The sequence below is a fragment of the Macaca thibetana genome, chromosome 5 (genome assembly GCF_024542745.1).
Source record: "Macaca thibetana thibetana isolate TM-01 chromosome 5, ASM2454274v1, whole genome shotgun sequence".
Classification (NCBI taxonomy): domain Eukaryota; kingdom Metazoa; phylum Chordata; class Mammalia; order Primates; family Cercopithecidae; genus Macaca; species Macaca thibetana.
In genome coordinates this window covers 14938182-14964599 of record NC_065582.1, presented here as the reverse complement: position 1 = coordinate 14964599, position 26418 = coordinate 14938182, and the positions used below count along the sequence as shown (strand labels likewise).

The window sequence follows — 26418 nt, the reverse complement described above, 5'->3', positions numbered from 1 at the left end:
CAGGACATATATTAAGGAAAATTTTATAAATGAAGTTGAAAGAGTACATGTTTCCAGAGCAGTGGATGTTTTGGGAATGTCCGTATCTTTGGCTACACATTGATATGTTAAGACATAAACACACAAAACGAAACAAATAATATTGTTTGGAGTTAAATATACTACTTTTGCCTATATCAGAGAATAGATTTATGAGCTGAATTAGTAAAACAAAAATATTTTTGGACATTTCATAAGACTTTTCCCTCTCATTGTCTAAGGTTTTTCACTGCTGCCAGTGAGATGTTGAATCAAAACATCTTTCTGCAAACAATAAATGATCCAATGTAAAAGAGAGGAGGAAGAAACCATTGCCACAAAAACATCTCTTTGATTCTTTTTCAAAATAATGTAAATGCTTATTTTTTCAAGGAAATAATTTCCCATATGCCAAATATTTAGAATATATAATATAAATCTTTATGGCTTCTTTCATATTGTTGGCGTAAATGTATTGCATTAAGACTAAAAGACAGGGTACCTAAGCCTGACAATCAGTCAAGAATGGAAGTTAAATCTCTAAGTTCTATGCTTGGAAAATGATGAACATTCATTGTATTTTAATACTCAATCATACCCACATTTTGAACATTTTCTCTCTCTCTCTTTTTTCTTTTTCTATTTCATTAGATTCCCTCCTGTACAAGCATCCTATTTTCTGCAAGGATTTGTTCGGCAGGTAGCATGATACAATGGTAAGAGTCAGGCGTGAATTATGACACTGAAGTTCCCCTATAAATTTTAGTGGTTTATACATCATGCTACAAAAATATCCTATTCTTAATAGTGATGCTACCTGCATGTTTTCATCTCCCTAAGCCTCAGAGTCTTCAGCTATAAAACTAAAATATTCTTTTAATTATTAAATAAGGTTGTTACTGAAACATCACAGGTCTACGTCCTGTTGCTCATTGCACAGAAAGCCAATCACTGAGTTAACAAGGATTGTCAGGTGATTTGATTTGGTTGTGTCCTCACCCAAATGTCATCTTGAATTGTAGCTCCCATAATTCCCATGTATTGTGGGAGGGACCTGGTGGGAGATAACTGAGTCATGGTGGCAGTTTCCCCCATACTGTTCTAGTGGTAGTGAAGAAGTCTCACAAGACCCATCATTTTCTGAGGGGAAACCCCTTTGGCTTGGTTCTCATTCTCTCTTGTCTGCTGCTGTGTAAGACATGCCTTTCACCTTCTGCCATGATTCTGAGGCCTCTCCAGCCATGTGGAACCGTGAGTCCATTAAATCTCTTTTTCTTTGTAAATTAATCTCACGTATGTCGTTATCAGCAGTGTGAGAGTAGACTAATTCGTGAGGGAAGCAAACTTTACTTTGGGTGCTGCACCCAAGGATAACAGGTAATACAGTTTCCCTAACATAGCAAAAATGGGGTGTTTATATAGCAGGGAAGGCAGGAAAACAGAAATTGGGGAGAGGAAAGGAAGCAATCATGAGGAATGAAGTTTATTGCATCTTGTTGTCGATCCAGATGTGGTAATCTAGTGAGTTTCAGTCCCTCACCTGAGGGTTGGTTTACTGGAGGGAACTCAGATGAGATAAATGTAAGTTTCAAGTTTTAAGACAAGGGAGGGGCCGGGCGTGGTGGCTCACGCCTGTAATCCCAGTACTTTGATTTACTGAGGAGGGAACTCAGACGAGATAAATGTAAGTTTCAAGTTTTAAGACAAGGGAGGGGCCAGGCGCGGTGGCTCATGCCTGTAATCCCAGCACTTTGGGAGGCCGAGGCAGGCGAATCACGAGATCAGATCGAGACCAACCTGGCTAACACGGTGAAACCCTGTCTCTACTAAAAACACAAAAAATCAGCCGGGTGTGGTGGTGGGCGCCTGTAGTCCCAGCTACTCTGGAGTCTGAGGCAGGAGAATGGTGTGAACCTGGGAGGCGGAGCTTGCAGTGAGCTGAGATTGTGTCGCTGCACTCCAGCCTGGATGACAGAGCTAGACTCCATCTCAAAAAAAAAAAAAAAAAAAAAAAGGCAGGTGTCGGGGAAGGGCGAGGACAACAAATAAGCATTGAGGTAGAAAGCAGACAATAAAATAATCATTTTATTATCATTAATCAAAAAAAAAAAGACAAGGGAGGGGCAATTTCTATGTCTATTTTTAAAAACCTATAGATACTATTTGTATGGGACAATTTGGTTGGTATCAGTATCCCCTTTCTATTTATCAATTCCTCCATCATGGGGAATCTGGTTGTCAATCCTTCTGGCTGCTTCTTGCTGAGGAGAGCTGTTATGGGATAATGCTGAGGAATGTAAACCTTACCCTTGTAATTGAAAGTACTCACAAGCACCTGGCCAGCATCTGGCTTATTGGAGCACCATGACCTAGATAGTTTTATCTTGGTTTAGAACAACATATAAAGGCATATTGCCTAGGATGATTAATAACATAGATAAACCAAATTTTAAAATAAAACCAAATTTTAGAATACCAGACAATATGGAGCTGATCCACTGGGGAATCCCAGAGCATAACCCTAAACCTTTCAAAAACTCTTCCTGATTCACTACATCCTGCATGCAAAAAGCTATGGTTTCAGGAAGAGCAACAAATTGAAAAGCACGTGGCCCCTTTATGATTTCTTATCTAGACTATTTGGCTGGGTTTTGAATACTAATTTTGGTCCTCTGAGGGTTCACAAGCCCATGACCTGTTTCCCCTGGAGGGATCAAAAAGGGCTTGGTTTTACCTGACTATGGAGAATTCATGGCTTAACACCATCCAACTCGAATTGGAGTCTGTTGTTCATTCAAGTTGGCTCCAGCTCAAGTTGGGTGGTGTTAAGCCATGGATTCTCCATACTCAGTGGTAGTATGAGTAGTTAATATATTTCATCTTAAAGCCAGTCTCCCGTGACTTGGATATGAAGCATATCAGCTGCTTCATCTGGGGTGTTTCACTTGGCATTGATATGTGAAGTTTGGCAATTCTCCTTCTCGGGGTAAACAGATCTTACAGTGGCATTTATCCAATCCACCAGGCTGGCTGTTCTCTCAGAAATAACCTCCTGTGTGTCTGAATTACATATACCCATCTGTGATTGTTCAACAGTGAGCTGTGGGTCCTGCATCAACCAAAACATTCATTTCCATTCTACACCACTGAAAACCAAAGTCAGTGCTCCCAGATTCGTTAGTCTCATAAACCATTTTAGAAAAGCTGATGATACCAATCTACAAAATGAAATAATTTCTTTACATTGTACCCTCTGGTTTCGATAGTTATTTAGTTCTGCCTTTCCCCCACACTGACTACTTTCTGGAAAAGGCAGGTCTCAGAGGTACTTTCTGGTGCTCTGGCATAATTTTTCCTTTTGTGGGTAGCCTTGAGGCTACTTATTTGACCTCAGAAATGTCCATATCTGAGTTAGTCCAGCCCCAACACCCAACTCAGCATTCTCTTACTTTCATTTTAGCTGTTACAGACAACAATAACCAAGGAATTGAATGTTTTGCTTTTTCCTTATTAGTTTGCATTTCCTTATGCATCCTGTGAACCAATTCCCTGGGAGTTGAATCTATCTCTAAATTCCATTGGTACCTTTTGTCTTTAATAACTGAATGCAGCACAGCTGCAACTCTATACAATAGGTGTCCAGGTTTCCCACAAGGAATCAAAAGCTAATCTAATAGAAGTCATACTATAGTTTTCTTCTGAAACATAAGTTTTTCTCTCTTTAGTCAGCCATTTCTACCAAAGACAAATTGTGGTAGAATCAATTTATTTGCAATATAAGTTTTCATCTTATCATACTTGGACTAGTTATTTGCATAATGTACAGCAAGAATTATTGTCCATATAGTATCTTTTATATGGGGCTTTGCTGGACTTTTGCATGAAGAATCTCATATTTGACTTTTAAAGACCTCTCAAGCCCAGGCTAGGATTTATCTGTGCCAGCAGGTATCTGTATGAACTGGGTGAATTCCTCTCTTCTCAAGGTCCCAAAATAACTTAAGGTTTCTGGACTTGTCAGAAAGTGACATTCTTTACTTATCACAGATCAGGAAACTTATAAAGGAACCAGGTAGACAAAATACTAAACCAGACTTTCCAAGGAACTTTTATTGGCACTATAAGTCAACCTCAATCTCTGAAGGCATTCTGCTCATATCTGAGAATATGTCATTCCAGTCAAAGCTTTGGGAAAATAACCAGTGTTTCCAACTGTGTCCTATTACAAAAGAAAACAAATTCTTATTGAACGCATGGAAATAAACATATTGCCATGAATTAAGAATATGCATAGATGATTTCCAAAATTTGGAGAAATCAGGTAGAGAAAGAAAAATATGCATTAAATTGGTTTACAAGAGTATACTCAATTGTTAAAGACTATAAATAGCTCAGAATAAAGAAAAAAAATCTTTTGTCAACCCTGAAAAATAAAACAAAATGAATCACCAATGTTTCAAAAAAAAAAGTCATGCAAAATTAATTTGGTCCTTTATTAGTTCAGTCTATGCAATTGACTCTTGTCCTGCTTCATATTGGGTTAACAATCTTTCTGAACACATCAGCCTTTTAATTAAAGTCCTGAAAGTTCTCTCTCTAGTCCAATGACACGAACTCCAAAGTTATCAAACACTTGCATTCAACAGTTTTTTTTTCATGAATTTCCCTAAAGAAATAAGCTTGGAACTGTAGCTAACTGTAAGCCACTTTGTTGACAAGAATCATAGTAAAATAATAATTTTGAATGATAAAGGTCTTAGGACAGTCCTAGTTAAAGACAAGCCTCAGGTTAGCCATAATTAAAGATATAATTGACAAGGAAATTAACTTTTTTTGGCATATGACAATAATAATCATAAGTACTGCTGATAACATATAATTAAGACATATCAGAATTTTAGCAATCTCATACAAATTTGGAACACATGTTCATAACATATTTATACAAATACAACCCCAAAGAAAGTTAAACACCATTTCATATTTCACAATGCTTCCTGTATAATTTTAACATACCATATAAGCCTACTATGCCTCTCTTGGACTTCAGGGGATGTAATATCTAAAAAATTATTTCAACATCCAAAAGACTAAATTTAGAACTTGAAACTTTGATATTGGAAAGTTTGTCAAATATCAAAGGATTAAACACTTACTATCACAAAATAGTATTATAGGTCATTACGAAATAGTCATTCATTTAGCCAAAATGATAATTCAAATATTTTTTAAAAAGCAAAAACCTTTATTCTTTGATAGAAGAGACGCAGTTTCCCAAAGAATAAGACCTTATAAAGACAGCATGTGCCTAACTAAATCTGTCTCTCTCTCTCTCCCCTCCTTTATGCCCCTGAAGTTTACTCGAAAGGTAAACAATAACCTTTATATCTCTTATTGATGTTACATGAACATTTTGTTCAAAAGGTAAAACCAGAATTTACCTTTGCACAGTATATTGTTAATGTTAAAGGTAATTTTAATAAAACCTTATAGGTAAATCTAATTTTAATAAGTTTGACCATAATGTAAGATTTCCTTTTATAACCTTTTACTATTTTCTATTAAAGAAAAGATCAATGCACCAAGAAAACCCTTTTATTCTGATACAGGGGCCCAGACACTGGTCTTGCATCACTGCGTCTTTGATATTAATGTCTAATTTATAGAAAAATTCTGAACCATTCTTATCCCTCAAAATAGGCCTTTACAATCTCATGCACCATCTCTTCTGCAGTAGTCGTTGGGCCTAGAGGGATTGAGAAGTTTAAATTTCTGACCCCGTGTTTTAGCAAAGCAGTTCATTTCTATTGCTGCTATCTCCAAGGTCTGAAAAAGAAGTGTTGATTAATGTCAACATTCAAGACTTGGTAGGAGTAAATGCTTTTTTCAGATCCAGGAGTCAAAGCCCTGTGATGTAACAGCACAAAGACTTTTAAAGCAATACGGAAAGTCACGTCGATATAAAACCCTTAATTCTTTGAAATCTCAGTTTTCCTAAGCAATCAGAAATCTAATAATGATGACCTAATAATGATGACACATGAATTATTATGATAAAATGTAAAATATCTTCCTTAGGCTAGTTATCAAAAAACAAAGAAAGGTCCTCTATTGTGTGATTGTTTCTCCTTAAGGGAAGACCATTAAGATAATCTGAAAGTCAATCCTGATGAATAATTTAGACATCAAGAAAAGTACAGAATCAAGTTACAGTACAGAATCAAGTTATACTGAAGGAAAGCACTGCTATCCTAGACCATATATGAGGGTTGAATTTGGCCCATGGGTTTCCATTTTGAAGCTCTGGCTTGCAAATTAGGTACTAACAATTAGAGTAAGACTGTTTAGACAGGAAAGCTACCTGGAAAAGACATTTTGGCAACAGTCAATATCAGTCCCACATAAATTGATGGATGAGAGGGAAGATTATCCTACTTTGAGAGATGATAATGGAAATGCACAAAAATGAATGAAATTCATTATCTGAAAGAGTCTCTAAGAAGAATTACCTTCCTTCAGGGGAGAATACTGTGAAATAATGCTGGTGAAAGAAGCTTGCTATGTGGAAAGAAAAATGAATGGTAATCAAGGAATGATGAAACATTCTTGGTATCTGGGATGGCAATTTAACTATACAAATAAAAGTACATAAATTTTCTGCTTCTAGAAAATAGACATGAAATGAAATAATGTCTAAAATTTGTTTAAAATAACCATGAGTGAGAGGCAAGAGTAAGACAATATTACTCATATATTGATAATTACTAAAGGTAACTGAAGTGTACACAGAAATTCATTGCACTATACACTTTTGTATGTTGTATACATTTGAACATTTATATAATAAAAGTTTATGTATTATGTTTTTATATAATAAAAAGTTTAGAATTAAAATAGACTAACACGTAGAATATTGGTGAAAATTAAAAGTAAACATCAAATGAGAAGAATATTGTAAATATAAAGCAATAATTGGAAAGCTATCTTAAATAATACAAGAAATAAAGCGAAACAACTGACCCTGAGCCTCAGTTTAAAAAGGAAGGCCACATATTTTACAATGGTCCCATGTCTATTTAAGACAAGGAGAAGTTGAGGAAGTAAAATTATTTTCAGTCTACCACTGTGACTTTAAGTACCATTACAAAACATTTCAAATGGAAATAGACTCCCATACTAAATTTGGTGTATCTCTGGGCAGGCATCATTGTCCATATGGATAAAAGGCAATGAAACCACCCCCACTGTTTCATAGAACTGATGCTTACAGTTTTTAACTTATATTTGTCTTATCTGAGTTCTTTCCTTAGGAAATTGACCATCAGGCAAGAAACCAAAACTCACCAAAGTTCTGAACCCCAACAATGGGATACCAAACCCCTCATCCAACATAATTGCTTCCTTACTCGTCCCAAATTCCAGTTTCCCTGCATGTAGCTTCATTACTTCCCCACTATGTAAACCCCAAATTTTAGTTGGTTGAGAGAGACAACAGTAAGCAGCAGATGTAGGCTGAGTCCCAGGCATTTTGGTAATAAGAATACAAAATAAACCAAAAATACCTCCGTAGCACCAGCTCAGTGTCTTCTATACAATAGAAATCATGCTCTAACCTTTGACAAGTTCTCTACATATGGCTTTTTTTTGTTTGTTTTAGCTGCTATAATTGCATTTGCTATGACAAAAGGAATTTGCAAACACAATATGATAACATTTTATATCTGACATTGAATAAAATATTTATTTGAATTTAGAAAATGATTGAATTACTCTAGGCTGTTGAACTAATCTCATACAATGTAATTTGGTTTTAAGGAAAAAACTTATTCTACTGGAGGTCTAATAAACTCTAAAAACCATATAGTCCACAATAAATTTGTTACTCAGCTTATTCTTTAGTTTTCTCCTTAATAAAATTAAATTATGTAAGACCCTAAAGAATGTCTTACATAATGTAAGACTCTAAGCAAAATAATTATCTTTAAGATTTGTCAGATATATTCCTTGGAAATTGTTTCTTAAAAAACAGAATAATCTCTTAAGGCAACATATTGATATTGTTATTTGAATATAATTACTTTAATCATGAAATTTTAGGGAAATTTGTTAGGAATTGTTGAAAAGAGAGCTCAAGAACTTATTTTTATTTTGTAGACATAAGTATTTTATTGCCTTATTTGTGAGGAATTTGTACAGAGGCCTCTTTCTATAAGCTATACAAATAAATATTGTAAACCAGCAAGTAAATGCTGTCTCTCTTGCATTTTTAATTTAAATCTTAAGAACTTTTGTAAAGCTGCTTTTAGAAAGTTAGCCAGGCCAGGTGGCTCATGCCTGTAATCCCACTACTTTGGAAGGCCAAGGTGGGTGACTCACCTGAGGTCAGGAGTTCCAGAGCAGACTGGTCATTATAGTAAAACCCCATCTCCACTAAAAAAATACAAAAATTAGCTAGCTGTGATGGCACACACCTGTAATCCCAGCTACTCAGGAGGCTGAGGCAGGAGAATCACTTGAACCCAGGAGGCAAAGGTTGTAGCAGTAAGCCAAGATTGCACCACTGCACTCCATTCTGGGCGACAGAGTGGAAAAAAAAAATTGTGTGAGGATTAAGGGGGAAATGGTGGGTAGGAGGCAAAAATAACTTGCAGCTCTCACTCAGACAGAGCAATGTGTGGAGACCCACATTATGAACTTTTGCTCCAAGAACTACCAGAGGAACATACCAGAAAAAGTGGAGAGAGTCCACAGACCCCTTTGAAGGAGGTGGGTTGCTGCTGCTGGCTCTGTGGGACAGCAGAGTAGCAGAGGAACTCCTAAGACAAAGGACATAATCCCTTGGGAGCTCTATGGCTCTCCCTACCACCTGAGAAACCTTAATACTTATCCAAAGGTGACCCTATGGCAAATTTGTATTCTCCCTAAACAACAGCAGCTGAGGTGCTCTTGAAAGCGCCACCTCCTGGCTAGAGGCCAGTCAACACAAAACCAGTGCACTTAACAAACAGTCAACCAAGGACCCTCACAGAGTCAACTGCCTGCTACCTCCACCAGAGCAAGTGCTGGTATCCACAGACTGAGAGACCTAATGATGGATCACATCACAGGACTCCGCATATACTCCCCAGTACCAGCCTGGAGCCCAGTAGTTCTGCTGGGTGGCTAGTTCCAGAAGAGAAATAACAATCACTGCAGCTTGGCTCTCAGGAAGCCCCATCCCTAGCAGAAAGGGGAGAGCGCCATATCAAGGGAGCACTCAGTTGGACAAAATAATCTAAATAGCAGCCCTTGAGTCTCAAATTGTCCTTCTGACATAGTCTACCCAAATGAGAAAGACTCAGAAAAACAATTCTGGTGATATGGCAAAACACAGTTCTTTAATACCCCCAAAAGATCACACTATTTCACCAACAATGGATCCAAACCAAGACAAAAATCTCTGAATTGCCAGGAAAATAATTCAGGTCAGCTATAAAGCTAATCAAGGAGACACCAGAGAAAGGTGAAGTCCAACTTAAATAAATATATAAATAAAAGATACAGGATATGAATAGAAAAATCTCCAGTGAAATAGATTGCATAAGTTAAAAAAACCCCACAATTTCTGAAAATGAAGGACGCACTTAGAGAATTGCAAAAAGGACTGGAAATTCTCGGCAGCTGAATCAAACAACAGAAGAAAGAATGTCAGGGTTTAAAGACAAGTCTGTTGAATTAATTCAATCTGAAAAAGACAAAGAAAAGAGAATTTTTAAAAAATGAGTAAAGAGAATTAACTTAAAGAGAATTAAATTAGAGAACAAAGATAATTAAATTTTTAAAAAATGAACAAAAGAGAATTAAAAAAAAATGAACAAAGCCTCCAAAAAATTTGTGATTATGTTAAATGACCAAACCTAAGAATAGTTGGTGTGCCCAAGAAAGAAGAGAAATCTAAATTGGAAAACATATTTTAGGAAATAATCAAGGAAAACTTCCCTAGCCTTGGTAGAAATCTAGACGTCCAAATACAAGAAGCTCAAAGAACACGTGGAAATTCATCACAAAAAGATCACCTAGGCACATAGTCATCAGGTTATCTAAAGTCAAGATGAAGGAAGAAATCTTAAGGGCTGAAGACAAAAGCATCAGATAACCTATAAAGGAAAACCTATCAGTTTAACAGCATATTTCTCAGTAGAAACCCTACAAGTGAGAAGGGATTGGGGGCCTATCTTTAGCCTCCTTAAAAAAAACCAATTATTAGTCAAGAATTTCATATACAGTGAAACTACACTTCATAAATGAAGGAAAAATACAGTCTTTCTCAGACACACACACACAAAAATGCTGAGAGTATTCACCACTACCAAGTCAGGACTGCAATAACTAAAAGGATGTCTAAATCTTGAAACAAATCTTCAAAATACACCAAAATACTAATAGAATCTCTTTAAAGCATACATTTCACAGGACCGATAAAACAACAACACAATGAAAAAAACCCAAGGTATTCAGGCAACAAATAACATGATGAAAAGAATAGTACTTCACATCTCAATACTAACATTGAATGTGAATGGCCTACATGCTCCATGTAAAAGATACAAAACGGCAGAATGGATAAGAATTCACCAACCAAGTATCTGCTGTCCTCAAGAGACTCACTTGATGCATAAAGACTCACACAAACTTTAGGTAAAGGGGTGGAAAAAGATATCCCATGCAAATGGACACCAAAAGCAAGCAGGAGTAGCTATTCTTATTTCAGACAAAACAAACATTAAAGTAACAGCAGTTAAAAAAGACAAAGAGGGACTTTATATAATGACAAAAGGCCTTATCCAACAGGAAAATATCAGAATCCTAAATATATATGTACCTGACACTAGAGTTCCCAAATTTATAAAACAATTACTAATAGATCTAATAAATGAGATAGACAGCAATATAGTAATAATGGAGGACTTCAATACTCCACTGACAGCACTACACAGGTCATCAAGACAGAAAGCCAACAAAGAAACAATGGACCGGAACTATATCCTAGAACAAAATGGACTTAACAGATATTTACAGAACATTGTACTCAACAACTACAGAATATACATTCTATTCATCAGCACATGGAACATTCTCCAAGATAGAACATATGATAGGCCACAAAACAAGTCTCAACAAATTTAAGAAAATCAAAATTATAGCAAGTACTCTCTCAGACAACAGTGGAATAAAATCGGAAACCAACTTCAAAAGGAAATCTCAAAACCATACACATACATGGAAATTAAGTAACTTGCTCCCAAATGATTGTTGGGTCAACAATAAAATCGAGGTTGGAGATTAAAATATTATTTGAACTGAACAGTAATAGTGACACACCTATCAAAACCTCTGGGATACAGCAAAAGTGGTGCTAAGTGGAAAGTTCATAGTATTAAATGCCTACATCAAAAAGTCTAAAAAGAGCACAAACAGACAATCTAAGGTCACACTTCAAGGAGCTTGAGAAACAAGAACAAGCCAAACCCAAACCCAGCAGAAGAAAAGAACCAACATCAGAGCAGAACTAAATGAAATTGAAACAGAAAAAGATACAAAAGATAAATGAACAAAAACCTGGCTCTTTTAAAAGATGAATACAATTGATAGACTATTAGCAAGATTAACCAAGAAAAGAATAGAGAAGATCCAAATAAACTCAATTAGAAGTGAAAAGGCAGATATTACAATTGATACCACAGAAATACAAAAGATCATTCAAGGATACTATGATCACCTTTACGTGCATGAACTAGAAAACCCATGGGAGATAGATAAAATCCTGAAAATATACAATCCTCCCAGATTAAACCAGGAGGAAAGAGAAACTCTGAGTAGACCAATAACAAGCAGCAAGATTGAAATGGTAACTAAATAGTTACCAACCAAAAAAAAAGTACAGGACCAGATGAATTCACAGCTGAATTCCATCAGATATTCAAAGAAGAACTGAACCAATCCTACTGACACTGTTCCAAAGGATAGAGAAAGAGGGAATCTTCCCTAAATCATTCTATGAAGCCAGTGTCACCCAAATACCAAAACCAGGAAAGGGCATAAGAAAAATAAAACTACAGATCAATATCCCTGATGAACATAGATGCAAAAATCTTCACCAAAATACTAGCTAACCAAATCCAACAGCATATCAAAAAGATAATCCACCATGATCAAGTGGATTTCCTACTGGGGATGCAGGGATGGTTTAACATATGCATGTCAATAAATATGATACACCACATAAACAGAATTAAAAACAAAAATTACACGATTATCTCAATTGATGCAGAAAAAGCATTTGACAAAAGCCAGCATCACTTTATGATTAAAACCTTTAGCAATATCAGCATAGAAGGGACATACTTTGTGGTAATAAAAGCCATCTATGACAAACCCACAGCCAACATTATACTGAACAGAAAAATGTTGAAAGCTTTCCCCTGAGAACTGGAGCAAGTAAGAGATGCCCACTTTCATGATTTCTATTCAACATAGTATTGGAAGTGCTAGCAAGAGCAATCAGACAAGAGAAAGAAATAAAAGGCATCCAAATTGGTAAAGAGGAAGTCAAACTATTACTGTTTGCGATGATATGATCATATACCTAGAAAACCCTTAAAGACTCATCGAATAAACGTCCTAGAACTAGTAAATGAATTCAGCAAAGTTTCAGGACACAAAATGAAGGTATACCAATGAGTAGTCCTGCTATACACCAACAGCAACAAACCCGAGAATAAAATCAAGAACTCAACTCCTTTTACAATTGCTGCAAGAATAAAATAAATAAAACAAAGTAACATAAAATATTTAGGAATATATTTAACCAAGGAAGTGAAAGACCTCTACAAGGAAAACTACAAAACACTGCTGGAAAAAATCATAGATGACACAGTACTGCCAAAAGCAATCTACAGATTCAATGCAACTTCCATCAAGATGCCAACATAATTCTTCACAGAACTAGAAAAAGCAATCCTAAAATTCATATGGAACCAAAAAAGAGCCACATACCCAAAGCAAGGCTAAGCAAAAAGAACAAACTGGAGGCATTACATTACCCAACTTCAAACTATGCTATAAAGCCACAGTCACCAATACAGCATGGTACTGGTGTAAAAACAGGCTTATAGAACAATGGAACATAATAGGGAACCCAGAAATAAAACCAAATACTAACAGTCAATTGATCTTTGACATAGCAAACAAAATCATAAAGTGGGAAAAGGACACTTTATTCAACAAATGGTGCTGGGATAATTGGCAAGCCACATGGAGGAGAATGAAACTGGATCCTCATCTCTCACCTTATACAAAAATCAACTCAAGATGGATCAAAGACTTAAATCTAAAGCCAGAAACCACAAAAATTCTAGAAGACAACATTGGAAAAACCCTTGTAGACATTGGCTTAGGCAATGACTTCATGACCAAGAGCCCCAAAGCAAACACAACAAAAACAAAGATAAATACATAGAACTTAATTAAACTAAAAAGCTTCTACACAGCAAAAGAAATAATCAGCAGAGTAAACAGGTAACCCACAGAGTGTTTGAAAATCCTCACAATCTATACATCTGACAAAGGGCTAATATCCACAATCTACAAGGAACTCAAACAAATCAGCAAGAAAAAAAAATCCCATCAAAAACTGGACAAAGGATGTGAATAGACAATTCTCAAAAGATATACAAATGGCCAACAAACATATGCAAAAATGATCCGCACCACTAATGATCAGGGAAATGCAAATCAAAACCACAATGAGATACCAGCTTACTTCTGCAATAATGGCATAATCAAAAAAATAAAAAAATAATAGATGTTGAGGTGAATGTGGTGAAAAGGGAACACTTTTACACTGTTGGTAGGAATGTAAACTAGTACAACCACTTTAGAAAACAGTGTGGAGAACCCTTAAAGAACTAACAGTAGATCTACCATTTGACCCAGCAATCCCACTTATCTACCCAGAGAAAAATAAGTCATATGAAAAAGATACTTGTACATGCATGTTTATAGCCTCACAATTCACAATTGCAGAAATGTAGAACCAGTCCAAATACCCATCAATCAACGAGTGGATAAAGAAAATGTGGTATATGTATATATGCCATAGAATACTACTCAGCCATAAAAAGAAACAAAATAATGACATTCACAGCAACCTGGATAGAGCTGGAGACCATTATTCTAAGTGAAGTAACTCAGGAATGGGAAACCAAATATCATATGTTCTCAATCATAAGTGAGACCTAGCTATGAGGACAAAAAGGCATAAAGATTATACAATGGACTTTGGGGACTTGGGGAAATGGGTGGGGGGGGGTATGAGGCATAAAATACTACACACTGGGTACAGTGTACACTGCTCTGGTGATGGGGGCACCAAAATATCAGAAATCACCACTAAAGAACTTATTCATGTAACCAAACACCACCTGTTCCTCAAAAAAACTAAAGTAAGAAAATTTGAGAAACTTAAAAAAATAAAAATAAAAATTTATGCCAGAGAATTGGAATATGGTAAAAATAAAACTTTAAGTTCATTAAATAAAAAATATAAAAACATTATTTCAAATAGCCTTGGCTGACACTAAAGTCAATCTGTATTTTACCATCTTTATATCTTTTCATTTCAGAAGCCCAGAAATTCATTATTCAATGTTCTCTTCCTCCCTCTGTACCACATATTTCCCATGATCTCCATCCAAAAAGAAATAGACAAAAATTTTGCTTGCTTGCTGATGCCTGGTAAGTTTTAAAAAGAATAAAAATTAGAATTCAATACTTACACAATCAAATAAAAAGTTTAAAATACAAATAATATTTAAAATTCATACTTTCATTTTATTGAGGAAAATATCCCAGAAGTAAGTTTACACCCTCAGAAGCATTATTGGTCTCTTTAATATTTTCAAGGTGCAAATGACCAACACAAAATTCCTAGAAGAGCTGAATAATAGAAATTCAAGAAATATATGAATACATTTTGGGGGGGATGTGAGAGTTGCAATTAAATAGACTGATGACCAAAAAGAAGAACATTCTATCCTCAAGATTTTTTGTAGATTTGCAAGATTTTCTGATACAGAAATATCATTGGGTTATTCACTCATACAGGCAAATTTTAGACATTGAATGATCATCTGATTTAAGAAATGTCTATGTGACAGATTAGGCCCTGAAGTAAATTAAAAGAAAACTCATTTGGAGAAGTTTAACTTAATTCATTTTTTCTGGAGAAATACAATTTAATCTGGAGTTTCTTCTTTCATATCTATTGCTTCCTTAGTGCTTCAAATATTGAGTGAGGAAGGCAATACAAGTTGAATATCTACATTAAAAAATTCAATTTTCCTTATTATTTCTTATGTTTTATGTGAAATGGCCTAAAATATAAGCCACAGAAATGACATAATTGTAGTGGTAAAATCTGACTTTTATAATTTCATTAAAACTTAAGAAAAGGTTGACAATCAAGTGATATATTTGGAAGTAAAAGTTCTATATAAACACTTTGCTTCTAAATATATTGATAATGTTATATGGAAAATAAAGGAATTCATAAATAAAATAAAAGGAGCTGGTCACTGTTCACATTGGTTTTACTTTAATGTTTGTCCTCTTTCAAAGTTAAATAGCTTCATAGCCCTGGGAAATCATGCTATCCACTAAAGGCAAACTTCATACCAAAAGATTGCTTAGGTCTTACTGAGATAAAGGAATGGTCCAATGCTTATGTCTGAAATGTCTATTATTAATTATACTTCTAACAACCATGTCTGACTTACAATTGCTACCACCTTTATCACATACATAATTTATCTCCATTATGCTATTTTTTACATTTAAAAGACAAAAAGAATTTGGTAATAAAGTTTAGTTACTAAAATTGGTCACTAAAAAATAAAGTTCAGAAAAATTTCCTGTTTTGTCATCTGATAAGAGAGCAGAGGAAATACTCCATATTAATATTAGATTGTGAGACTAAAAAATATACAATTACTTTATGTAAGGATAAAAATTCCTCATAAGAATTGGTATCTCTGCTAGATATGATGAGAGACTTGTACCAAATTCTATGTATATTCCAACAGAAAGCCAAGTTAGTGAAATATCTATCGCACATAAATACATGAGATTTCTTGAAAGGATTTCTCTAGACCTTCACAAATATAGTAGATAAAATATTTAATTGTATACTTTTCTGCCTTCAGAGTGATGAAAGTCATTTAACTCCCCAAAAAGTTATGCATTGAGAGTAATATTCTGCAGTACTAGTGAATCTTACACTCATCACCCCTGTGTTCCTTTGCTCTTCTTTAGTTTCCATCTTGAGCTTTCATAAAAGATTGACAAAAATTATTTGATCGATTCCAGCTTTAATATCTTATAATTTTGCATTCTAACTCCCCAGAGATATTGAAGCCTCTATAATATACAATAATATAAACTTACATATCTTTTTGATGTTACTCTGCTTAAATTATCAAAGTTAAGCTCACATCTGAGTAATGTATATCAAATTCATAACTAAGTAGGCAACTTAGAGTTATCAGAACTAATTTTATCAGAGCCCAAAACATTTGAGTATTTTGGAGAAAATTAGCTTTAATTTTAATTGTTTCTAATAGATATGAATATTAGAATCAAACTATTTTAGAGGAAATATCAAGAAATAAATGTCTTATCCTATGCATAAGAAAACAATTACTCCCAAAATATAATTAAGCCTGAATTATTGAAATGCATATTGTATAGGCATATTTACATATTCGACACTGATTAGATTAAAAATTATGATACAGTTATGTAAGTATTAATTTATATGGCATTTAGATTCCCATTCTCTTGAAGTATTCCACTATAGTAATTTAATAGAGTCAATTGTAGTATTTTATAGGAAACAAGGCAATGTATCTATCAATTATGTTTACTTCTGGGATATTTTCCTCAAAACAGTGAAAGTATGCATTTTAAATATTATGTGTATAAAATACTATTAATATTATAGTCATATTGTTATACTATGAGTAAATATGCATGGTTTCTGTGAAAAAAATATAAAACCTTTGAACGGTTAACTATAAAATACTAAAATTTTAAAGTAAGAACCATACTTGGAAGAGAGAGAAATAACACTAGAGGGAAGGGTTCAAGATACATTGGGGAAGTGTTGCTCTCATAGAGAGAGACTGGGATTTCAACTAAGCCAATGTAATCAGAACAGATCTTTGGAGAGAAAATGCTGAGTGTGAATGGAGAAGACAGACAGTTAGGGTGAGGAGGAAGGAAGCTAGAAATCCGCTGTGAGCTTCCTGAATGCTAGGGCTGGTTTCCAGGTCTGAATGGCTCCTAGGGAGCCTGAATGAAGGGACTGGGGACTGCCCATCCTTGCCATGGACCTCTGAGAAACTAACTGTAGGGATCCCCACACCTCACATGGACATTTAACCCAGCAGGGGAATCTTCCTGGAGATTTAATGGAGACTGTGCTGCAGCAGGCACGAAACTGGGGCCTTTGTGTGCAGGACAGCTCTGGCGGAGCCTGGCTGCTTCTAAGTGCTGGTTGCTCACGGCTTCCCGTATCCCTCTGAGAGGTTATAGCCCCAGCCAACTGCCAGGGCAGGAAACACTAGGGCTGGCTTCCACATGGGACTAGGGCACCGTCCATACTGCAGACCTGCCTGTCCAATGCTCCTGCTTGGCTGCACCCACAGGAATGTGTGCATAGTGCAACCTCCCCTGCCAAGCCTAGGTGCTTTGCTCCATCTGAGTGTACCCCTGCAGCCTGGGGGCCCTTGTGACCCCAGTGCAAATGGAAACCAAACATTATGGTCTAGAAGAGGGTGCTGCTAGCAGATCCTCATGGCCCGAGGCTACAGCCTGTGGCTCAGGAGTCCTGAGCTGGGATCTGGGCCTACCATTCAACTGGGGAAGGAGTCCACACTCTCAGAAAACTGAGAGGGGAGAGTCACAGTTTTGCCAGTTACTATGGGACCTAGGTGTGCCTCCTCCACAGGGTTGTCCCTGCCAGACGTTCTGCCTGTGGGAGTCCCATGCCCTGAAACACCTAACAACCATAACAAAATAATGGGCACAGTGTCAGTGATCAGAAATGGCTCCCCCAAGGCCCAGGAGCAGAGCAGGTGAGGGGGTCCTTCTCTCCCGTTTACACCTCAGAGCACAGCTGCAAATTCCAGGATACACAAAGGAGCCACATGGCTGAGTAGGAGCCAGTCTACCACCAGTTGCCCTCAAGCACCATCAACTGGTTTGCATCCCAAACTACAGCACCAAAAACCACTGCTAATTCTTCCCATTGTGAAACCAGGAGTGAGAATTCAAAAACAAAGACCCCGTACAGAGACTTAGTCCTCTGAAAACTTCCAGAAATTAAGTCAATGGACTATACTCAATTTATACCACAGTGAAAAGGACACCAGCCCACCCAGATGAGAAAGAATCAGGGCAAGAACTGGCAATAAAAGAAGCCAGAGTGTCCTGTGACTTTCAAAGGAGTCCACAGATCCCCAGCAATGGTTCTTAACCGGTCTGTAATGTCTGAAAGGACAGATATGGAATTAAGAATGTGGATGCCAAGGAAGATCACCGAGACCAGGCGGAAAGTTGAAACTCAATCCAAGGACACCAAGCAATCCAGTAAAATGATTCAACAGCTGAAAGAATAAATGGCCATTTTAAAAAAGACCAAAACTGAGCTTCTTAAACTGCAAAATTCTCTAGAAGAATGTCATAGGAAAATTGGAAGTATCAACAGCAGAACAGACCAAGCTGAGGAAAGAATCACAGAGCTCAAAGACTAGTTCTTTCAATCAACACAGTCAGACAATTTTTTTTTTAAAGTAATGATTAGAAAAATGAACAAAGCCTGCAAGAAATATGGGATTATGTAAAGAGACCAAATCTATGACACAGTGGCATTCCTGAGAGAAAAAGACAGACAATAAGCAAACTGATAAATATATTTGAGGATATAGTCCACAAAAATTTTCCTGGAAAATTTGATGATTACGTACGTGTCTTGCGGATGATCTTGAGTAAAATGTTGCGGGAGTTGTCTGTATTTCCTGAATTTGACTATTACCCTTACTAGAAAAAGAAGACTGGGGAAGTTTTAGTGAATGATATCTTGAAATATGTCTTCCAAGTTGTTTGCTTTCTCCCTGTCTCTTACCAGGATGCCAATAATTTGTTGATTTGATCTCTTTATATAATCCCATACTTCTCAAAGCTTTTGTTCACTCCTTTTCATTCTTTTTTCTTTATTTTTGTCTGTCTTATTTCAGAGAACCAGTCTTCAAGTTTTAAGATTCTTTTCTCGGTTTGGTTTATTCTGCTGTTAATACTTGTGATTGCGTTGTGAAAATCTTGCATTATTCAGCTCTGGTGGATCCATTAGGGTCTTTCTTTATACCAGCTATTTCATCCTTCAGCTCCTATATCACTTTATTGGGGTTCTTACTTTCCTTGGATTGGGTTTTGCCATCCTGCCGAATCTCAGTGATCTTCATTCCTACCCACATTCTGAATGCTATTTCTGTCATTTATGCCAGTTCAGTCTGGTCCGGAACCCTTGTTGGAGAGAACTGGTATGGTAATTTGAAGGACATACAAACTCTGGCCATTTGAGATGCTGGAGTTCTTGGGCTGGTTTTTTGTCATCTCTGTTGTTGGTGTTCCTTTAACTGAACTGTAGATTGAGTACAGTCAACAGAGTTCTTTTCTGAATGTTTCCACCAGGCTGTATTTAAGTCATATATCATCTTTACAAGGTACCTTGGAGGATGCTGCTAGCCTACTTAGTAAGAGCAGTGGGGTAGAGTAAATTCTCATGGGATCATGTAGGTTATCGCTGTTTATTTGACTTTCTTATGGTTCCCCCACTCCATGCCATTGTCATTGGCTTCCTACTTGTCCATCAAACACCTCAATCATGTGCCAGTATTCTGTTACACAGTTACTCTGCCTGTAATATTTTTCCCTGTGATGCCCATCCCCCTGGTCACCTTCATCATCTCCCCCAAGTCTTTATATATCATCTTCTAAATGAGGCAATCTCTGACTACTCTATTTAAAATTTCAATGTGATCCCTATCTCTTGCAGTTATTCCTAGAATCTTAATCCTCTTTATACTGCTCTACTTTTTAAATCAATGCACTAGTTACCTGATAGCATAGTGTAGAACTGCTTGATTTATTATGTTTGTTGTGTATTTCCTCCTCTCTTCATTGAATGATGCAAGATCATTATTGCATCATTGAATGATGCAAGCATTTTTTTTAATGTTTCATTCATTGATGTAGCATCAGTGTCAAGAAAAGCGCTTGAAATACAGGAAGTATTCAGTTAATATTTGTGAAATACATGAATGAATGATTAGGGAGTGAATGCACAGGTTCTCTCTATTATATATTTACCATGGAATATATATTTTTAAAAAATCCAATGTATTAGAATAATGTATGAATGAAATTCATGTAAGCTTATGAGTTACATTTACATTTGGTAAGAAGTTTTATAAGAGGATTTACTTGATTTTGTGGGTATAAATATTTTCAGGATTTAAAAATTGCAATGTGTATGTTTTCATCAATAAAATAAGTAAAATAAGTCTGAATGTCTGTCAAAACTAAGGAAAACAAGCCTACATGTCTGCCTCTATGACTGTGTAAAATCAAATAACACTTGGGGAGCCTGGAGCAAGAAGAAAAAACTGAACTGTGCATATTTTACTTCAGAAACACATGGCTGTGCAATCACTTTCAATATTCAAAATTAAAATTAGAAAAGCAATATTGGAGGAATGGCTGGGGAGTAGTTTAGGAGGAATTGATAGGATACACATTAAGGAAGATCTTGAGTTTGCAATAAGAGACTGTTTGCTGAGCCTGGATGTTTGGGTTCTTCAGAACTATTAAACCTCCTTCAGACTTGACCAGTCAATACAAATAAATTAAATGTTTATTCTGCTCATCTCCCTCACTTGAAATAACTGGAATTCTTTGCTGAATGGAAAAAAATAGCACTGGGAAAAAATAGAGTTCTTTTCTTGGAATGGTGGCTTTGAAACAATGGGTTAGTCTACTTGTAACTATTGCATTCTGCTGCTTTGATTACATTCTCTAAGAGTTAACACCAAAAATGTAAAGGTAGACAGGGGAGGCAATAACTGGTATCCAAGATTTTCCTAATGATAAAACATCTTGTCTTAACAATCCTTGACATATAACGCATTCTTAAATTTCTAACTAAGTTCCTTATTCTCCAATACAGTAGTCCCCAATAGACAGTAGCATCAATAAACAAGTAATTTATGCATTTGTTAAATATTCATTTAGATCACCTGCTATATGCCTTTAAACATTTTAGGCATTTCAATTCACAAAGATAAATTCTAAAAATATGCATGCCATCTTAAATCACAGTCAAACTTGTGTGAGAAGTTGGGGCACAGATGAGAAGGATGTGGCAGTGTGGAGAGGATATGCTAGAAAGATATACCTGGTGGAAAAAGAAGGGCTTGATTACTAAGACTATTTTTTTCCTTCTCATTTATTTTCTTCAGTGATCTTTGCCTCTTCCATGATGTTAATAATCATTTATAAGTGCACTGGCATTTTTTGAGGTTCATACTTCAATATTCAATTGCTTACTCTATATCACAATCATATATCCTAAAACACCCTAACAGAATGTGTAAGAAACTGATTAAACGACTCACATCTGCATGTTTTCTTAAAAATAAACTCACATGCACAAAAATGCTAGTTATTTCTCCAGTGTTCATATGGTGACTCCTTTTTGCCTTGTTCTCCCTATCCAATCTATTTTTTGCTTCTCTAATTCATCATTGTGTTTTTCTTACATACAACTTTTGCCTTTATCCAAAGTTTATAAAATGTGTAATCTCTTTTATTATATAATTAACCTTCTGTGCTTGCCCATAGGCTAATTCTAACATTGAGATATTAAATTGTTTCTATTTTTATAAACCTTATTTTCTGACACACTATAATTTTCATATACCCATTTATATAGAGTTGTAAGGATCTATTTTGTACTTTTTTCTCCTCTGCTCTCTACCTTGAGAGTCTGACCTCTACTGATAGCAGCACAAAGCTCCTTCTCTCTTTAGATTTCAGATGTATTTGGCCAACTGAGACTCTAAACAGGAAATTTGAGAGAAAAAGGGGAGTCCAGCTTACTTACTATTCCCCACCCTTGGCTCCCTGCGTGAAGTACTGGCTCTTATTGGCTTTATCCCTTCTTCAAAGCTCATAAGTCCTTCTGAGCAGCCCTCTCTATATTACTCTCTCCTTCTAAGTTTCTGAAAATTCTCTTCCTGTTTTCTCAGGGCTTGGTGAATATCTCTTCTCTGTTCCTACCAGCTAATAGTACTGCAGTAGACCTTGTGGTTTTCTTGAATGATGACGCACATTTGTAAACAGCCCTTTAATTAACCCTCCTTGAATTATCCTAAATTGAATAAGCCATCTGTTTCTTGCTGTGACACTGACCTGCAAAATCTTCTTTTTTAAAAAATTTGCTTATTGTGAAAAAAAATAGTTCTTTTAATCAATCTCTGCTAAAATTAAATTGTTCTAAAACTCAAGGTCAAGTTGACTCTATTTTTTTACACTTTCTTAAATGCTGGAAGTACTGACAATTCAAATTTGAGTCATATGTTTCCTGTATACTTCTTATTTTCTCTAGTTTCTAAGTGTACTTATTTCATGTGCTGACAAAGACAGTATATGTATTTATGCTAAGCTCATCTACTTCTATTACTATATTTTTTTGTTAGCATTATGCATTTATCTGAAATACATTATTCTCAGATATCTATGATTTATAAGTCTAATTTGGACCATGTGTGTTCCAGGTCTGTTAGGCAGTTTGTCATACTTGGATGACAAATTTTGGGGCTGGAGTTGATGTTTGCTAAGATAAGAAATATGCATACCAAACAGCTTACATAACAGCTATTTAATCTTATAATTTAGAGTTGAACTTTAAATATACTCTTAATCACATTAAAATGTCAAAAAGAGGTTGGAAGACACACAAAGGTTTAATTTATCTGCAATTGTAGGAGGTGTTTCATCAGATACTCTCATTAGCAAATTTAATTATAGGAAGCAAGACAATATTACTTTATAGCTTTAAAGATGTAATTAGTGTTCAAAAGTTAATCTAAATTAACTTACACATCAAGTAGCTCAAACATTTTCCATTCTATGGAGAATTTCACTGAGTAAAAACATCTTTTGTCTTGTGGGCTTTAAAAGCCTCACAGTTGTACAAACAAATAATGACTGCAAACTGGTTCTAGAGTTTTTTCCAAGAGGCTTTTGGGGTTTGGTTTCAAATAAATACAACTATGTAATTTTTATCAATGCATTAGTATCATATATTTATAATTAATATATATTAGTCATCACTCCCATATATACATATGTGTGTATATATAGTATATATATAGTTTATATCTATAGTATATATATTATATAGTATATGTGTATATACATAGTATTGATACGATGGTAAAGACTAGTTTTATTTTCAAATAAAAGTTAAAATAATTAGAAAAGCATTAAGGAAAAAATACTTTCAAATTTTTTGATCCAGTTACCATTTTGTTTGCTTAAGGGGAAGCCAAAAAGCTTCCTTCCAAAACTAAAATTATCATGCATACAGAGCAGTACTCTTTCCCAGAACTCATGCTATCTGTAAGAAATTTTCCAATTTCTGATCTCATCCTCACCTTAACTATGTAAGGCATTTTGTATTTCCTTCTGTGGCAAGACATTCAAATGACCCTCACTGTTGGACATGGATTGATGTATCTGGTGGTGGTCTGCATGAACATATTTGCAACTTTGATTTTTAACTTAAGGAAATTGCTGAGTGTAGGATAATTATTCATGAGCACTTGGAGGCATGGATAGGTGGGTGTGGAATAGGACAAGAAATCATGTTATGCATTCCCCTACCTGGTTTTCTAATCTTGCTTTATAAACCCTATGGAAGAAGTGTAGACTGGCACCAAAGATCTGCCTTCATTAGCTCTGTAAAATGGAGGAACAAATTCTGGTTATTGTTTTTTTCAGGCAAAAAGCAAAATGTCATTTTAGAATAGGATTTTCTCATTATCTTCCTTTTTCTTTCCACTCTTCTGTCCTTCCTTTCATTCTTTTTATCCACTTTCTCCTTCTTTCATCAAAGGAATTATCCAGGGAGTATCACTATATACAGAGAGAATAAATGGTAGAAATATTGCTTAACCATTCCCTTCCTAAGAAGTTAAAATATTCTTAAAAAAAAATCAAACTTTGTCAATTTTATGTGTAAGTTTGACAAGACTTCAAAGAACAATGACTTCAGCTTTAAACGATTTCTTTCAGACAATAAGAAAAAAGGAATGACTACTTGGATTATTTCAAAGTATAATCTTTACAAATTTTCATACTAAAACCAAGAAAGAAAGATAATTAATGGCCACTGTTGATTAATGCTGGTTATAAAAATAATAATTTTAAATGATAATTTCAAAATATATTTATAACATTTGCAGAATCAAAATTGAGTCACTATCAATAAATTCATTAATCCATTTCTCCACACAAGTGTTTAAAGAAAAAATTCTCAATGCTACTACTATGGTTCGGATGTGGTTTGCACCACCCCCTACCAAAAGTCATGTTGAAATTTAATTGTCAATGTAACCATGTTGGGAGGTGGAACCTTAAGGGAGGGGGCCTACTGGGAAGTGTTCAGGTCATATCAACTTTTCCCTTATGGGCCTCTTGGTGCCCTTCTCTCAGTAGTTAGTGAGTTCTTGCTCTCAAGGAAATGGATCAGTTCCCAAGAAAGCAGATTGCTACAAAGCAAGGTCCCTCTTCATGTTTGGTTCTTTTTCACATATGTCCATGTTCCCTTTGACCTTCTTCACTGTGTTTTGACCTAGCATGTGGCCCTTACCAGAAGCCAAGCAGATGCCAACACCATCCCTTTTAAATTTCCCAGACTGCAAAACCGTGAGCTAAATAAGCCTTTTTTTCTTTATAAATTGCCCAGCCTCAGGTATTCTATTATAGCAACACAAGATGGACTAATACAACTTTTTTCTATTTGTTTTCTCTAGGTAGGCTCAGAGCTGTCTAGAGTGTAATAATGGCTCCCCAAACACCCTATTCCCCAAAACCTTTGAATACTGTGAATGTATTACCTTTCATGGCAAAAGGGACCTTGCAGTTCTGATGAAGACTCCTGGTATGAGAAGGTCATCCTGAATTATCCACACGGGCTCAATGCGGTCACAAACGTTCTTGTAAGACTTAGGTAAAAGTAGCAGAGTCAGAGAAAGAGATGTGAGGATGTAAGCAGAGATGCGGCAAGGAAGAGGGGCAAAATTGTTTGACTATATTACATTGTTGACATTGGAGATGGAGGAAGAGACCCTGAATGCAGTAGTCCTCTAGAAGCTAAAAATTCAAAGGAAAGTGAAATTCCCCTAAAGTGTCTTCAGGGAACACAGCCCTGCTTAAACCTCCATTCTAGCCCAGTGAAACCAATTTCTGACTTCTAAACCCAAGAACTCTAAGGAAATAAATTTGTGTTATTCAACCCAGTAAAAATAATATACAGCAATAAGAATTAATATATTCTCCATCAAAAAATGCCTTTTATCATGAGGTCAGGCTGTAAAGTCAACCTGACTGCATTCAGTTCTCAGGTCTGACACTAGCTGCATATATGGAAAAAGTTGCTTAACTTATTTTTCTGCATCTTCTCATTACAGGACCTTATAGACATATATTAAGCACTTACTACTAGAAACTGAGTAAACACTCAACAAATTTCAAGTATTGTGACTCATGATCTTTTATTTTATTGTTTCCTGGATTGATTTCAGATGCCTCAGCCTGGAAATCAAAGACCTATATAACCTGGCTCCAAATGTGCTTTACAAACAATTGCAACAAGTCACCTCCTGGGTCATTCTTCTCGAAACAAACAAACAAACAAACATTCATTCTTGCTCGTTCCTGTTCCTGAAAGATTGTCTCCTCTTTCTTGCTTATTTAAATTTCATACTGACTTGAATATCCAAATACAATCTTACTTAATCTGTGTGGCCTTTCCGGCTTATTTCATTACTGAGTTCTGGTTCTTTCAATGTAACAGTTGTGTATTCAATTCAAAAAGTGTCTGAAGTGACTTGTCTGCAACACTAATTTAGCGATTAAGCTTGTGTAAGGGAAACAAAACTTTACCTCTACTCTTTTAGGGCCCTGTGGGCCTGAGAATTACATAGACATAAAACAAATTAACAGAAGAAAAGCATACAA

The 26418-nt window shown here is 35.6% G+C and overlaps 1 long non-coding RNA gene across 1 annotated transcript; it reads left to right on the top strand.

Annotated features, from left to right (window-relative positions):
- The first annotated feature begins 668 nt into the window (after positions 1-668).
- On the top strand, positions 669-26157 carry LOC126954517 (uncharacterized). The gene is made up of 3 exons (XR_007725624.1): positions 669-734; positions 14682-14793; positions 25983-26157. It is a non-coding gene; the product is annotated as an uncharacterized LOC126954517 (long non-coding RNA).
- Positions 26158-26418: the final 261 nt, after the last annotated feature.